The sequence below is a fragment of the Cornus florida genome, unplaced genomic scaffold, assembly GCF_030987335.1.
Source record: "Cornus florida cultivar Cherokee Brave unplaced genomic scaffold, ASM3098733v1 CherokeeBrave_3.0.0_Hap2_Chr03, whole genome shotgun sequence".
NCBI classification, from domain to species: domain Eukaryota; kingdom Viridiplantae; phylum Streptophyta; class Magnoliopsida; order Cornales; family Cornaceae; genus Cornus; species Cornus florida.
In genome coordinates, this window is record NW_026775573.1 from 72,239,566 (window position 1) to 72,256,975 (window position 17,410).

Below are 17,410 nucleotides of genomic sequence, written 5' to 3' on the forward strand. Positions count from 1 at the left end.
TACTTTTCTAAACTCATGCATCATTATATCTCGAGAAAATCATCAAAAACTCATTTTTCCTGATTTTGTAAATCTTAAATTATCCAAGAGTTTTGGGCATACAAAAGTGACCCATCTTAAATGATTTGTATTTCAAGCTCGCATATAGATATGTATGTATTATAAAGGAAAACTCATTCCATTATCAAAGTGAAGTAGGAAAAAATCAGTTTGCGTAACTTTTTAGAGTTTTTGATCTGTTATCTGGGTGTGAGTTGCCCCTTCCCTTAATTTGCCAAGATAATAATAATAATAATAATAATAATAATAATAGTAATAATAATAATAAATAAAATGTTCTTTGCACTGGGATTTAAAGTTACGTTTTCTAGCATTTACAAGCACCAAATTCTAAAACATAACGATCAATATGTAAATTTAAAAAATTCTTTATTTGTGAACCAGGTTTTGAATTTCTTGTAATGGAGTATGGTAGTAGTAACTGTACGTTTGAAGAACTGACTTTGAAGAAGGAGAGCCAACCCTAGTTCCTCCTGCAGAGGAGACGGAAGAGAAGGGTCGACTATTCTCTCTCTCCAAAACTACCAGGTCTCAGTTCCAACCATTTACTGCTTTAAATCAACAGAAGAGGGTAAAGGCAACGAGAAAGCTGCGGAAGTAATCAAGGAGGCCTTGTCAAAACTTCTCGTTCACTACTACCCAGTTGCCGGCCGACTCACATTCGGCTCCGATGGAAAGCTAATGGTGGACTGCAATGGGGAAGGTGCTGTTTTTGTTGAGGCAGAAGCCAACTGTACCATACAAGAGATAGTTGACAATGCAGAACAAGGACTTGTCCATCTTGGAAAGAAGCTGGTTTATGATATTCCTGGTGCCAAAAATACCCCAGACATACCACCTCCTTTAGTGTTCAGGTATATATTAATTAATTCTACCATGCAAATTAATTAATTAATTATCCCAATTTTTTTATTTTTTTTATTATTATTTTTTTATTTTAAAAAAACATCTTGCAGGTGACAAAATTCAAATGTGGAGGATTTTCTCTAGGGCTAAGGGTGTACCATTGTATATTTGATGGAGCTACTGCTATGGATTTCATAACTTCATGGGGTGAAATTGCCAGAGGCTTGCCCCTGAAGGCTCTTCCATTTCTAGATAGATCCATACTCAAAGCTAGAAACCCACCCAAGATTGAGTTTCCTCATCACGAATTCGCTGAAATTGAAGATATATCAAACAACGCGGATCTATACAAAGAAGAAGAATTGGTTTACAAATCATTCTGCTTTGACTCTGACAAGATTGCAAAGCTCAAAATCAAAGCCATGGAAGATGACGGGTCGGTTCTCGCCAAGTGCACTACATTTGAAGCACTCTCAGCTTTTATATGGAAAGCTCGAACTCAGGCTCTAAAACTTAAGCCTGATCAAAAAACAAAGCTTCTCTTGACTGTGGATGGACGATCTAGATGTTGGGAAACGTGCAAGTTTTAAAAACTTTTCGAGGGATTTAAATTTATAGATCTTGATTCATCACATAGAGACAAGTTTTATGCAAAAATAAAAATATGATGTATCATTCAATTAATAGATTGAATACTTACATCAAAGGTCTGAGTAAACCTTTAAATCTTTCCTCTAAAGTGAATGTTCTCACTTATTGTAGATCTCTTAGCAAGATGCCTTCTCCTTTGATTTCCATCTTCTTGATAATTGTATTGCCTTTAAGAATCACTCATAAGCCTCCATGAATGACCTTGGAAAACTAAGCTTGTGGGAGCCTCCATTAGATGAGAACATAAACCCTAATTTTCTAGAGAGAGAAAATATATTCCTTTTTCCTTCTACTAAAAATCACACCAAAAATATACATAGGCCATGTATATTTATAGGTAACATAAAGATAAAGAAAATGAAATAACAAATCCTTCTCAATCTCTAATTCACATGTTTCAAATCTAATATGATTCCAATATCAAGTTGGGTTATGAGTGAGAATCCATTGGGCCTATTATTTTATTGGCTACAATGAATTAATAATTGGCCCGGTCCATGGGCCCAATTCAATTAATTCATAAATTAATTTCTACTCCACTAAAAGAAATTAATTGAACTCCAATTAAATAATAAATAACCTCTAAGTCAATATTGCACTTTGACCCTTCTATACTTAATTAATTATCAGATAAATAAAGGCATCAATCCGACTACTTAATTAATATATTTATTTTGGAACCATTGATTATTTCTGGCTCGATCACAATAAAACATTTGTTTGACAAAAATAATAATTTAAATAAATAAATATATAAAAAAATCATTTTGTCTAAAAACATACGAAGGCCTTCGAATTTACTTTGTGATCAACTATAATCAATACAAAATAAATACAAGTAGTAATGATGCATATATTGAAAATATAACCCTCTAACTATTAATTACATAACTACCCAAAGTGTCGGTCTAAGGATCCCGAAGAATCCGCCGAACAAATCAAAGTAATTATTAATTAACAAAAAAAGTCTATACTTTTCTCATGCTTAAGAGTCAAATGCCATGACGGTAATAGGGAGCAATTGCATACGACGGCTCTCGCAATATATCTCAACCTAAAGCGGATTCAGTCCAAGTCTTAATTAATTATGATTCCATCCATAATTACCGACTATGAACAATTTATGATTACTATTTATATTAATGTATTGATCGCCATCTCATACATATATAAATATTTCTTGTAATCAAGAGGACACTATCAATTCTATAATGAATCGAAACACAATACATTGAATTCACCAATTATATAAATTATAAATATTTTAGATATGTCAGGAATATATGTCACTTTAATCCAAATAGGAATTTGCTATGCCAGGGCATATAAATCCTAACAGCTCCCACTTGCTCTCATAGCTAATTCAAATTGCATCTAACTCCAATGTTATCCAGGTGTTGATCAAAACTATTGATCGATGACACCTTTGTAAATGGATCAACAAAGTTGTGCTCCAATGCAATGTCATAGCCATGAGTACATATTCTTGCCGAACAATATCATGTAGGACATGATACTTTCCTCTCAGTGTACCTTGTTCCTCTATGGAACCTTGGGTCATTGGTTTGGATTACTTCTGCACTATTGTCACAACATAGCTCAATAGGCAGGTTAGTATACTCCATAACCTCTCAATCAGTGAGATCAAACCAATAGGCTTCTTTTGCCGCCTTTAAGGCTGCAATATATTCCACTTGCAGGTTTGAGTCAGCAGTTGAAATCTGCTTAACAATCTACCAACTGATTTCCCTTCCATTAAGTGAACATACACTAAATTATGAACCTTATAGTATCTACATCTGATTGAAAATCAGAACTAGCATACCTGACTAGGACCATATCATCACATCCATAAATGAGTATGATATCCTTGGTCCTCCTTAGGTACTTAATGATATTTTTCACAACAGACCAGTTATCAAGTCCAGAATTGGATTGATATCTTTTAACTATCCCTACTATGTAACGGATGTCCTATTTGGTATACACCATGGCATATATGAGACTTCCATATGCTAAAGCATATAGTTCCAGTCTCATTTGCTCAATCTCCTCTGCTAGTCTTGGAAAACTACTTACTAGAGAGAGCAATCCATATCAATAAAGCAAAAACTCATTCTTTGAGTTATACATACCAAACCTGGTCAAAACTTTATCAATGTAGGATTATTAAGATAAGCCTATTTTCCTTTTAACCCGATCTTGCAAAAGCTTGATCCTAGGAATATAGCTTACATCTTGAAAAATCCTTCATTTAAAAGTAATTGAACAACTACCTCTTTATTGATGACAAACCTTCCACATCATTCTATATGAGTAGGATGTCATCAATATATATAGAATCAGAAAAATAATGACATTCCCTTGTACACTCATAATTTATTCACTACGAAATCTTTTGCTATCTTTTTGTAGATTAACTTGCCTTCCATAGGAATCACCTTACTAGAAAGTTCTACAAGATCCCAGAATTTATTAGAATACATAGATTCCAACTCTGATTTCATAGTAACTCGCCAAAACGATCTGTATCTATATCGATTCACGCTTCCGTGTAGCTTACTGGGTCCAACTCATGTTTAATAGGGATGTCCATAACGATCTCACCTAAAAACATGATTCTGTCGGATTAGATAATTATCCTCCCACTACATCAATGTATCGATGAAGGAAACTGTGTACTAGACGATGCTGACGCATCAATAGGGAATTCATCTATAATTCTAAATCTCTATACTAAGTGTGTTCATATGTGGTACATCTGGTACTCATACCATATTCTCTAACACTATGCTACTAGGTATGTGATTCATAATATGATTCTCCTACAGATAAACAGTGAGTGTAAACAATCAACTTTTATCATTGAGATCATAAAATAATCCGTCCTAGTGACTTTTAGAGTAGCTATCAAATCTATCATGCGTATGATATGTTTCCAACTTACTTGGCCATATCAAGCGCACATGTGCAAGACTACCCCATATGCGCATGTGATTCAAACTAAGATTTAGTCAAAAACACAGCTCAACGGTATCCTTGAGACAGACTAAGATGGAATGCAGTTCATAATACGCATCGATGTCATTAACGCTAAACTTTTAAATGAAAGAGATAATATGGCATAACTGATCATAGATCTAACCATGTTAAGTGGAATTCTGTTATTCCTATTTGACACCTAAATGCATTTAGCGTCAATTACGGAAAACTGGTACACAACACCCTCATTGACTATATAGTCTTTGCACTATCCCAAGAAATACTCATATCCTCGATCAGATCGAAATGTCTTGATAAGTTTACCTAATCTGTGCTCCACATCAGTCTTGACCCTCTCGAAATATACCAAAAGTATAAGACTTGTGTCGCAACAGGTAAATTTATCAAAGACGTGAGTAATCTTGCTTGGATGTTCACAAGACCACACATGTCTGTGTGTACCGACTCCAATTGTTCTTTATGTCTATTTCATTTGGCTGATTAAGCCCTTAGAGTTATCTATCCTTCAAAACAGGATTCACAAGTTTGGTTTAGGCTTCTCTGCCTCACTAGGTAATAAACCTTCTTTGACCAATCTTTGAATCTCATTTTGATTGATTACAACCCAAAAATTGACATTAAAAATACAATGAGTCAGGAATAATAAATTTTCTCTTAACATTCAATCTAGAAGACGCAACATTAGTTTCTACATCCTGCAAATCTTAAGAGTTTGTGATTATAGTATATTAACCATCTTTCAATGCACCAGAAGCAATCGCATATCTTTTCAATTTTATAAAACCAGTTTTACAAAATAACGATCCAGTTTTTATAAACCACAAGTGAAACAAAAAATTAGATAGCGTCTAACCTCTGTGCATAAAGATAATTCTCTAATACTAATATCCTCATACTCTCTAATTTCAGATTTAATACTCCCACTGACTTAGCTACAACCTTGACATCAGGTTAAGTACAAATATATTCCATATCATCGAGGCTTCTGGATTCCTAAAATCCTTGCAATGAATTGCAAACATGTTTAGTGGCTCCAGAATCTATTCATCAAGAATTAATAGATACAACCACATAACATGGCTCAATGATTAGATATATATTTTCTTATGCCACGTCATTACTTAGACAGTTTGTCCTTTAGTGTCTTCGTTAGCAGCAAAAGAAACAATTTAATTTGCCCTCAACATACACTGCCTTATTCCCTTTAACCTTTTGGATACCCATGTTTTGTGCTAGCCTAGTCCTATTATCATCCTTCTTCTTTGCTTTGTCCGTCCACTTGGGCCTAAAAGAAGATGGTATAGACTAGGTTAGATTGATAGGAACGCCCATACTCTTGATTATCCCTCCATCTGTTACCAATTCTATAAGAATATCAGCGAGTGTGAACTCAAACTGATTCCTTATTTAGTTCACTCTAACAGAATCGAACGAGTTTGGTAACAAGGCAATAATCATGTCAATTTAAAACTTACCATTCAAGTCAGCCCTATTAACCTCCAGTTTAATTTTTAAATACTAAACAACCATTTTCAAAATACAATTTCATATTGGAGTTCCTTAGGCTATCTTGATGGTGTTCAAGTCTGACATAGTACTTTGGCATAGTCTCTATCTAATCTCACCAGAACATCTTATTGACATTTAACATGATGCTTGAAGAAAATAAAATAATGTAAATATTAGCTTTGGAGCATATTCGAGGTAAACTCTAGAATATTGCACCAATTCATCTCATTTGCCTTATTTCATTTATTCAAAGTATTAATGTTCTCTTGGGTATCTTAAAGTAAAAGAATTAGGTTTAGGAGTAGTAAATACATTTGTACCCTTACGTTGTGAATAAAATATCTAATTTCCTTTCCCAGTCAATATTAATGAGGCCCAGTTACATTGAATATGTAAGCAAGCAGATAAACTGGATTAGAAATAATTAATCTGAATATAAATGCATTCATACAATATGTAAGGTGAATTATTAATACTATCATGCATGTTTAAAATTAAAATGAGTTTGTTAACCACATAATATAATAAATCTTAATCGAACAAGAGATCATTATCATTATTAATGAACAATCCCTTTTAATTAATGCGGATCCCTCAACTCTGTAGCATAATAGATCAACCAATCAATATGTCAATAACTTATCCTGTTGAAGGAGTTCATTATTACTATTGTAGAGATTCATTTGCTATTAGGTGAGCACTTCCATTAAAATAATAATATGTGGGTCCCTTAACCACTGCATGAAAAATCGGACAACCAATACGCCAATAAATTATTCGGTTGGCAAAGTTCATTATTGCTATTGGCGGGCAAATCCCATCATCTTCATATCTCTTAAGACAGTGCCTTGTCTATCTATATGAAATGATTCCCGATTGTGTTTAGCCTTTCTAAAATCACCTAGTGTAGACCACTCCGTTGGGGAGCTAACACTATTGATTTTAAATTGAGTGTATAACGTTATTAATGCTCTAACGAAAAATAAAACATTAAATATGTTGTCATTATAATCTAGACTCTTTAAATCATGCGTAGGGCCTTATTTTTAAAGATCTAATTATAATGAACATTTAATATTATTATTTTCATAAGATAACCATTCTTGTAATATTAAGACTCTTCAAATCATGCGTGGGGCCTTATTTTTGAAGATCTAATTACAATGGTGTTAATAACGAAGGCCATGGGGCAATGTATAAAAATCCCCGCTCCCACTCAATCTTTTAATCATTCATAATTAAGGTTTTCATTTTATTCAAATACATAATATGATGCATGCTAAACGTCTTGATTTTAATCCAATTAAATTTAGAAAATATTTAGACTTTAAATGATTCACTAACATTTAATTTGAAGCACACTTTAAAAATAATTTACAAAAATAAATTTTTCGTTTCCCAATAAGTGCCCTCAAATTAATTAGTAATCAAATCCAATTAATTTTCATAATTTAATTAATATAAATAAAGTCATTTAATTAAATATCATGGATCCAATGCATGAACAATAATTATAAATAATTAATTATTTCATGCATCAGATAAATAAATAAAATGGCCAATGGAATCAGCTTTTAACATTCAATTGCTCTAACTATTGCGCGAGGGTCCTTCGTCTGCTTTCAAACACCCGCAGGAGGTTGGTACGCGCCTGAAGAGGTAAAACAATGCATTGGACGCTCCCGGATGACCCCGCATGCACTCAAACGCACCTGAGGGGTATAGCAGCGCGTGGCACGCGCCCCCACGCGCCTCTACGCGCTGGCACGCGCATGGACGCGCTTCCACGCGCCTGCACGCGCTCGTGGAAGAATGTTTGCTTGGCTGGCGCGTGCTCCTCACGCGCCAGCAAGGTGTTGACCCTAGCGCGTGCTCCTCACGCGCCGAGTGCACTACTCTTGTGCTCAGTTGCTGTGCGTGTGGTCCACTCGCTCCTCTATAGGGAGCTGCTTGAGCCTACCATGAATTGCGCTGCACACGATCGTTACCCCATCAATCCGGCGAATTCCTTGCCAGCGGCAAGACTCCGGCCATCGGAAAACCGCCGATAAATAATAAAAATTCCCAGAAAATTAAATTTGGCCTTGAAAAATTCCAGAAAAATACCGAAAAATTTCTAAAAAATCCCAGAAAATTCCTGAAGCCTAATTTAACCCTCTTGGACCTTCTTGAAGCTTCATAGCACCCTTTGATGAATATTACATGGCTTTAAATAAATTTACAATTTGAAATACAATGGGAAAAATTAAATTACATCATTGAACTTTCAAACGGCTAAATCAAAGCCTTAATTACATTCATCCAAAGATAAAATTACATTCAATTATCCTATAAGCTTCATCCATGGCCCAAACACATATCATCATCCATTCACAATTATACATACATCATTATATATCAATATATATCAATATATTAATTCATACATCAACATACATTAATAAATAAATATATATGCATATCAAAATTGGATCCATGAATGATGAATTTTGATAAAAATATGATCTCTAGTAATGAATCAAACCATGCTCTGATACTACTGTTGGGAAACGTGCAAGTTTTAAAAACTTTTCGAGGGATTTAAATTCATAGATCTTGATTCATCACATAGAGACAAGTTTTATGCAAAAATAAAAATATGATGTATCATTCAATTAATGGATTGAATACTTACATCAAAGGTCTGAGTAAACCTTTAAATTTTTCCTCTAAAGTGAATGTTCTCACTTATTGTAGATCCCTTAGCAAGATGCCTTCTCCTTTGATTTCCATCTTCTTGATAATTGTATTGCCTTTAGGAATCACTCATAAGCCTCCATGAATGACCTTGGAAAACTAAGCTTGTGGGAGCCTCCATTAGATGAGAACATAAACCCTAATTTTCTAGAGAGAGAAAATATATTCCTTTTTCCTTCTACTAAAAATCACACCAAAAATATACATAGGCCATGTATATTTATAAGCAACATAAAGATAAAGAAAATGAAATAACAAATCCTTCTCAATCTCTAATTCACATGTTTCAAATCTAATATGATTCCAATATCAAGTTGGGCTATGAGTGAGAATCCATTGGGCGCTACAATGAATTAATAATTGGCCCGGTCCATGGGCCCAATTCAATTAATTCATAAATTAATTTCTACTCCACTAAAAGAAATTAATTGAACTCCAATTAAATAATAAATAACCTCTAAGTCAATATTGCACTTTGACCCCTCTATACTTAATTAGTTATCGGATAAATAAAGCCATCAATCCGACTACTTAATTAATATATTTATTTTGGAACCATTGATTATTTCTGGCTCGATCACAATAAAATATTTGTTTGACAAAAATAATAATTTAAATAAATAAATATATAAAAAATCATTTTGTCTAAAAACATACGAAGGCCTTCGAATTTACTTTGTGATCAACCATAATCAATACAAAATAAATACAAGTAGTAATGATGCATATATTGAAAATATAACCCTCTAACTATTAATTATATAACTACCCAAAGTGTCGGTCTAAGGATCCCGAAGAATCCGCCGAACAAATCAAAGTAATTATTAATTAACAAAAAAGTCTATACTTTTCTCATGCTTAAGAGTCAAATGCCATGACGGTAATAGGGAGCAATTGCATATGACGGCTCTCACAATATATCTCAACCTAAAGCAGATTCAGTCCAAGTCTTAATTAATTATGATTCCATCCATAATTACCGACTATGAACAATTTATGATTACTATTTATATTAATGTATTGATCGCCATCTCAAACATATATAAATATTTCTTGTAATCAAGAGGACACTATCAATTCTATAATGAATCGAAACACAATACATTGAATTCACCAATTATATAAATTATAAATATTTTAGATATGTCAGGAATATATATCACTTTAATCCAAATAGGAATTTGCTATGCCAGGGCATATAAATCCCAACACTAGATTTAACCCACCAATGCCAGATAAGTTCTTTGGGAATGGGGTTGTGCTAACAAATTGTCTTTTTAGTGCAGGTGAGCTAATTGAGAAGCCATTGTCAAGTATAGTGAGACAAGTTCAGGAGGCAATTAAGGCGGTCACAGAAAGTTATATGAAGTCAGCCATAGATTATTTGGAAGTAACAAGAGCTAATCCTTCTCTTACTTCAACAATTCTCATCTATTTATGGACAAGGCTGTCTTTCCACACAACTGACTTCGGATGGGGAGAGCCTCTGCTAGCAGGGCGGGGGACTTTCCCCGTGAAAGATACAGCATTGTTCCTTTCTCAGGAGAAATTAGATAGGAAAAGCATTTCTGTGCTTCTCGGTTTGCCAGCCTCTGTTATGAAGATCTTCCAAGAATTGATGCTCATTTGATCGATCAAGAGAAAAGTAACTTCTAGCTCCCGCCTATTCATTAAAAATTAAGTTTTCCTTGATTTTCTTCATATATATATATAATTGTGACGGATTGTGTTACTCAATGTAAAACGATTATCCAGTTTGGTTAATTTAATGGAGGAGGATGGAAAAAATTTCAAAAAAATTCAATTCAACATTGAGAATGCATGGAGTTAGGGGCATCTAGCTAAGTGTTGGGAATCAATGCCCACAAATTCACACATTAGCCAAACAGAAAAAAGAATTTTGTCTATGTCCATAGCTCACATCAGTTTTATTATTTCCTAGCTTGAAATGAAAGAGAACATATACAACTACTAAGAGAACTTCAAAGGGTACAGGATTTATCTTATAGTTTTAGACATCGTCTTTAGGTTTCAAAGTAGAAGTAGAAGGTGAGAATTTAACTTTTGAGACAAATTTGCTGTTTGATAAAATTAAAAATTAAGAATTGAAAAATTTTAAAGCTGAATATTTTTTATATGGTAAATATTTTTTAATATCATTTTTTATTTTCATCGTGCTTTAAGTGATATTTCTATCACTCAAAATGATAAGGGTCACTTAAAAATAAGATATCATTTTTCATTAGACTTCGACAGACAATAACCTGGAACTAAACTGTGGAGTAAATACAATCCTGAAGAATCAGTACAATGATAAATGCAATATTTATTTCTAACATTAATTAAGGTTCAGAATTAAATAAAAAGGAACCAAATTTTTTTTTTTTTTTTTTACAAAATACGAATCCAAATAATCATAAGAACAATAAATGCAATATTTGTCTTCAACATTAATTAGGATTCAGATACCATACAATATATACAACCTTTAATAGTGGTTCAGATCAGGAATAAACTTATAAATACATCAACAAATTAATATAAATAAATAAATAAAAACCCTAGTATATTGGAAACTACTTCAACTTACAATATCGAAAATAGGTAAGTCTTTCTCTTCTTATAAACCCAAATATTTTACGCCGGACACTTTCGCAGTCTTTCTCTTCTCTCTCTTCCTTCTTTTAACTTTCCTTTTCCAGCCATTCATGTACCCAAGAATTCACAGCATGTACCAGTTGCTCTGTTTCTTGGGAAACAATTATCTATGGAAGTAAAAAAAGAAGAAGAACAAATTTTAGGAAAGAGATAAGACCTTTCTCTTGTTTTGGTAATATTGAGGTTGAAATTCGCCGCGGCCTAGTACGATACCGTTTCCTGCAAAACAAAGACGACAAAGTCAAACATCGGTGTGGTGCCGGCCATTGACCCTCTGACGATCAAGTTAGTAGGGATTTCTAGAGAAAGAACTTCAATCGTAATTTCCCTAGTCAGAGTTTTTTTTGTGTGTACCTTATTCCCGAGTCGTCGTCCTATTTATCATCGCTTCCCTTATTCTCGATAAGGGAATTTCATCATCCTTATCCCATGGAACTTATCCCATGGAAATCTCATCCTTGATAAGATTTGTCATCATCCCCGTAGAAATCTTATCCTATATAAGATTTGTCATCATTCTTATCCATGAAAATCGTTACCCCTAATAACGCAATATTATTGTTTGATCACCGAGTAGATCTGGCGGCTGGTCAATACTTAGTTGCCTATATCGCTAGATCAAGGTAGGCTAGATTTATTTTTCCCTATCAGTTGCCCCCTATTTCCGCGTACGTTTTGGACCAAGGAAATAGTACCTAGTATATATAGACTTTCCTATATCTTATTTATTTCCTTTTTACTACAAGCCCCCTTCCAAAGTTTAGTAGGACTCTTTCAAGAGAATTCTATTGTTACCTAAAATAGAATTTCCTGTAAATAAATAAATATATATATATTTATTTATTTATTTATTTATTTACCTCTTTTATTTTTTCTCTTTCCTTGTTGTCTGAAATCCTTTAAACTGGATCCTATCTCTAATTTCTTGTGGATCGTGGTAGTTATTGTTGCTTTCACTTGGATCCTTCAAAATCTCAGTCTGTGAGATACATCACTGGTCCAGTCGTCTCTGTCAAGTTGTTGGTGTAATTCCAAAGTAGTTTTGCTATTTTCTCGATATCCAAAATCTCATCATGTCTGTGCATGAAAATAACTTGAATGTTGAATCTCAATCTCAAGACTCAACTTCTGAGAGTGTTGAAGAACTTGATCCTGACTATGCTGGTGAATCTGGTGTTGATTACTCCTCAAGACCAAGGACTATTTTTTCCAAGCAACACCCACGCGAAGGAGAATCCTTAATTAAGGAGGAAAATTTACGTAATTGTAGACTTAAATATTCCATTCCTTTATCTATTCACCTCCACAAACCCAAACCAGATGATAGATGCCCTTCTGTTCGTTTGGGTGAGGTATGCTTTTTAGAATCGACATTCGCTGCTGGCTTGCGTTTTTCGATTCATCCATTTATAGAAGAAATACTTTCCCATCTGAAGATAGCTCCTTCTCAAATTGCCCCTAATTCATGGAGAATTATTATAGGCTGTTTGATTGTTTGGGGAAAGTGTGGCAATGGTCGTCTAACAGTAAATCAATTCTTACATTTTTATTATCCCAAGAAGAAGAAGGATAACTTTTGGTACTTCCAGTATAGATTAAAGAAGATATTCCTCATTGTTGCAACCGCTGAAAAAAATAAAGGTTGGAAGAGTCGTTTCTTTTTTTATTTCCGGTGCATATGGGAAACTTCCAAGTGTTTAGAATAATTCAGATCCAACAGGTAAGATTTATATATATGTATATATTTTCTAATCCCTTGGTGGTAATTTTTTTTTTTTTTTTTTTTTGTTTTGCCCCCGGCACTGTTCCCGAGGGAACAGTACCTGCGAGTACTGTTCAGAACAAAATTTTTTTTTTTTTGCCACCGGCACTGTTCCCGAGGGAACAATACCCGTGGGGGTACTGTTCATGAACAGTAAAAAAAGTTTTTTTTTCCCCCAGCACTATTCCCGAGGGAATAGTACCCGCGGGTACTGTTCATGAACAATAAAAAGTTTTTTTTTTTTTTTTTGCCCCCCGGCACTGTTCCCGAGGGAACAGTAATATATATATATATATGTATATATTTTTAAATTGCAACTTACAATTTCTTTTCACAGAGTTTAAGGACAAACCGATCCTCTCAACTCAAGAAACAAAGTATGTCAGTGAGGCCTCTACTTACCCAGTGAAGACCTTTAGCGATCTCATAACTGACGATGCTTTAGATTTGTACATACGAGCTACTATCTCAACTGAAACCCCCACCCATTCAGAGAAAGGTAAGAAAAACGAAGACACTTATACTTAAACTTACTGATTTTAGTTAATATTTTATTAAATATTTTCCTTACTACTATTTATGTAGGCAAGAAACTTAGTAAAAGGCTCATGGCCTAAGTCCGGTCAAGTAATCTTCCTTCTACTTCTGCTTCCAAAAAATTACAAAGGGTAGGAGAGGAAAATCTTGGTAAATCTTCAAGCCCTAGAGTGTTATTAGGTCCTACTCCTATATCTCTAGGTTTCAGCGGATTTGGTAGGGTTCTTACGAGTTTTGAGAGTTTTGGTTTGGTATCAACCAACCAAGCATTTTCCCAAGGGGAGTCGATTCTCGATAACACTAATGTCGTGCATGGTAGGCAACATAAAATGGTAGTAAAAGATGACACTGCCAGATTGCAGAGCCTACTAGCATCTGAGCTTTCAAGGAAATTCCCTCATCTAATTAGCCAGGTGAGATTTTACCCTTATCATGTGCATCTCTTCCTTTTTTAACTATTTGCCACTATTTATTTATTTATTTATTTATTTATAGGGCACTACATACTCTGTTGTTATCGCAAAAGAATACGAGAAGTTTCCCTAGAGATGGCTTCCCTCAAGGCTAAATATGAAGATGTTACTTCTATACTTAAAAATAAAGAAGATGACTTGGCTAATGCAAAATTAAACTTTCAAGATGAGAAAGTGAGACTTACCAAAGAATACTTCGATAAGCTGAAACTTGAGAAGCTAGTTACTGTGGAAAGCTTTAAAAATTCTGATGAGTTCAAGGTGCTCATAGGCAAGGCTTGATGTGATGGTTTTAACCAATTCAAAGCTCTTGTTAGCAAAGATCGTCCAGACATAGACTTTTCTATGTATGATATTCTAGCTGAGAGCGAAAAGGAAGATTGAATTCCATAGTAGCAGTCATATATATATATATATATATATATATATATTAGGCTTTTTGCTTTCTTAGCATGTCGATCCCTTAGAACTTTTCAGAATATCTCTCAATTCAGAGAATAGTTGCTCTACTTTTGACATTTTGTCTTTCATGATAATTCTTTATACTTGTTATTTCCTTATGCAGAATTCCTTTTACTTTTTCAGGCTTCACTCAGCCCGTCCTTCTTCTGAAGGAATGTATTTTTATGAGCTTCACCCAGCTCGTCCCTTTAGTAAGGGAATGTCAATTATTTCTTTTAATAAAGAAATGGACTTAATGCTTTACTAGTCCTTTCGTGACTCATTAAATTCAATAGTAACATAGTCAGCAGTAGAAAAATGTGAAATAAAGACGAGTGATAAATATGAAGGTTTAAAAAATGGAATTATTTCTTTGTTTATAATTGGAATGAGCATCCTATATTTTTTACCTTTATAATCAATTAGCTAGTCAGATTTTTTTTAATTGAGTTTTATAAATGAGTTAATTTTTAAAACGGTTATTGGTGTTATTATTATTATTATTATTATAGTAAGAAAATAATTATGGAATGTTATTAGTTGTGTTTATTGCATACATTATTTATATTAATTCTTGCTCTCAATCAGGTTACTCAGAGAAGTTAATTTGTATTTTGACTTTACAATTGTAATTTTGCTGATTGAGAAACTGAATTTGTTTAAGATATTACTAACGTATAATATGGAATTAAGAGAATTTAAATGTGCATATGTTGACGCTAAAATTGGCTCCTAAGATCCGATCTTAAATTGAGTTGGAGTGGGCGTGCCAGAACCACTTGGGTGGTTCAAGTGTAAATTGTCAACTTTAGTCCCTTTAGGTAAGTTGACTTTCAGGCGATGCGAGAAAAAAGGGAACAATAAAATTTCTCTTTTGAGTTCAATAATGCCTTAGTTAAAAGGACTTTATTAGTGAATAATATATAGTAACGTATCAAGAGAATAGAAAGGGGAAGAAATAGATATAGAAAATGATAGGGAGAAGAGATAGGGAGAAAGAGATATAGAGAGAGAAATATAACGAGACTGAAATAGAGAGGGAGAGAGACAGATATGGCAATGATGCTATTTGGGGAAAGTGCTTGAGAAAGCAAACAAAATAATAAATTGATTCTGAGGGTGCTGGACCTCTATCTCAGCATGCCTCTTTGATTATTTATAGAATAAAAGATAGAAACAAACTCCTATATGCAAGTATTTTACTTGCATTACAACTCTATCACAACTAACTATAAATTCAAAATAAACTAATCCTATAGATAACCCAACTAACTATAAGTATAAAATAAACTAATCCTAAAGATAAATATAAATATTTAACTTACATCAACTAAAAGATAAATACTAAAATTATAATCCCTATCCATTAAATAATTCAAATGCTTCAATCTCCTTTGCCTCTGAATGTAGCTTCTGTAACCTTTTCCACGTGTCAATTTATACCAAAATTGGTTACCATGTCATTAATACAAAATTTACCAAAAAGGGTGTCAACAATGCCCCCCCAATTTTAAATGTTTTATCGGCTGTCGGCCGCCTAAGCCGATAAGATATTTGAAATTTAAAGTACATTGGAAGGAAATTTTGAACAAAGGCTGCACTAGTCACTTGGAATTAGGTTGCAAATCAACAAGCTCCAAAGCTTTATTTCTTCTGAATCACCTCTAAGATGATCTTTATTTCATATTAGCCAAATCTGCAGATTTAAGCTTCTTCCTAGATTTTCAGATAGTTTGCCGATATTGCCAGCCCATATACCCAGGAAGGACTTGCCCCCCATGCATTTTCTAACTCCATTAGCAAATCATGATCATGATTGGCAGGGATAAAATTATTGTGAAGTGTCATTCTTGCCGATCTGCTTATTATCTCTATGACATTGTGCCAAGAAGGAGTTTTCTTAGCTGATTTCCTTTCAGCCGATTTCATTGCAGCCGATTTTGCATTCAGCTCCATCGGCAGGACTGCATTATACCCAAAAGTCCATTGATCGGCAAGCATGACCTCACTATAATCGACAAGCTGAAGTAGATCGTATGGATCAACTAACTTTTGTTAGGGGTTAACAATCACATGCCCCCCGGCGGCTGCTGGTCTTTCAGCCAATTTTGTCTTTGTCGATTTTCTTTTAGCCGATTTTGACTTTGCCGATTTTCTTTTAACCAATTTTGCCTCAGCTGATTTTCTCAACTGAGCTCTAAGTAACCATTTGAAATTAACATCGGCTATTCTTTTTTTTCTTTTCTTGAAATTGGATTGAGGACAACGAGCTAAAATAATTCTTTTAGCTGATGATTGTTTTTGCCGATTATTAGATGTCACAATCGGCAAGGAATGTTGGTACATAGGCCATTTTGCTTTCAGCCAAATTTCTGGTAAAATTTTTTGTCGAGATCGGCAAGGCTGGACGATTTCAATACCAAGCTGATAGTTTGTCTAACTTTGTTGTTGATAAGTCACTTGTTGTGATTGATTTACCACTTGCCGATAATCGACTGCTGAAACTTGCCGATAATCTAATGCTGGTGGCTGAAATTTTGCTTGTGACGGATAATAATCGTACCGATCACACGGTTGATATTTTCTGTCGTTGAGAGTCGCAAAATCATTATTTGGCTGAAGTGGAGCATACGGGTCAACCTATTCCCGTTGTAGATTTGCAATCACATGCCCCTCGACAACCGCCGGTGGTATTGATGGAGCTTATGAGTTGTTCCTCCCTTGGTTCTGATTT

General features: G+C 34.0%; 1 pseudogene; it reads left to right on the forward strand.

Moving 5' to 3' along the window:
• Nucleotides 1-461: 461 nt before the first annotated feature.
• LOC132298831 (omega-hydroxypalmitate O-feruloyl transferase-like) lies at nt 462-10,435 on the forward strand (annotated as a pseudogene).
• Nucleotides 10,436-17,410: the final 6,975 nt, after the last annotated feature.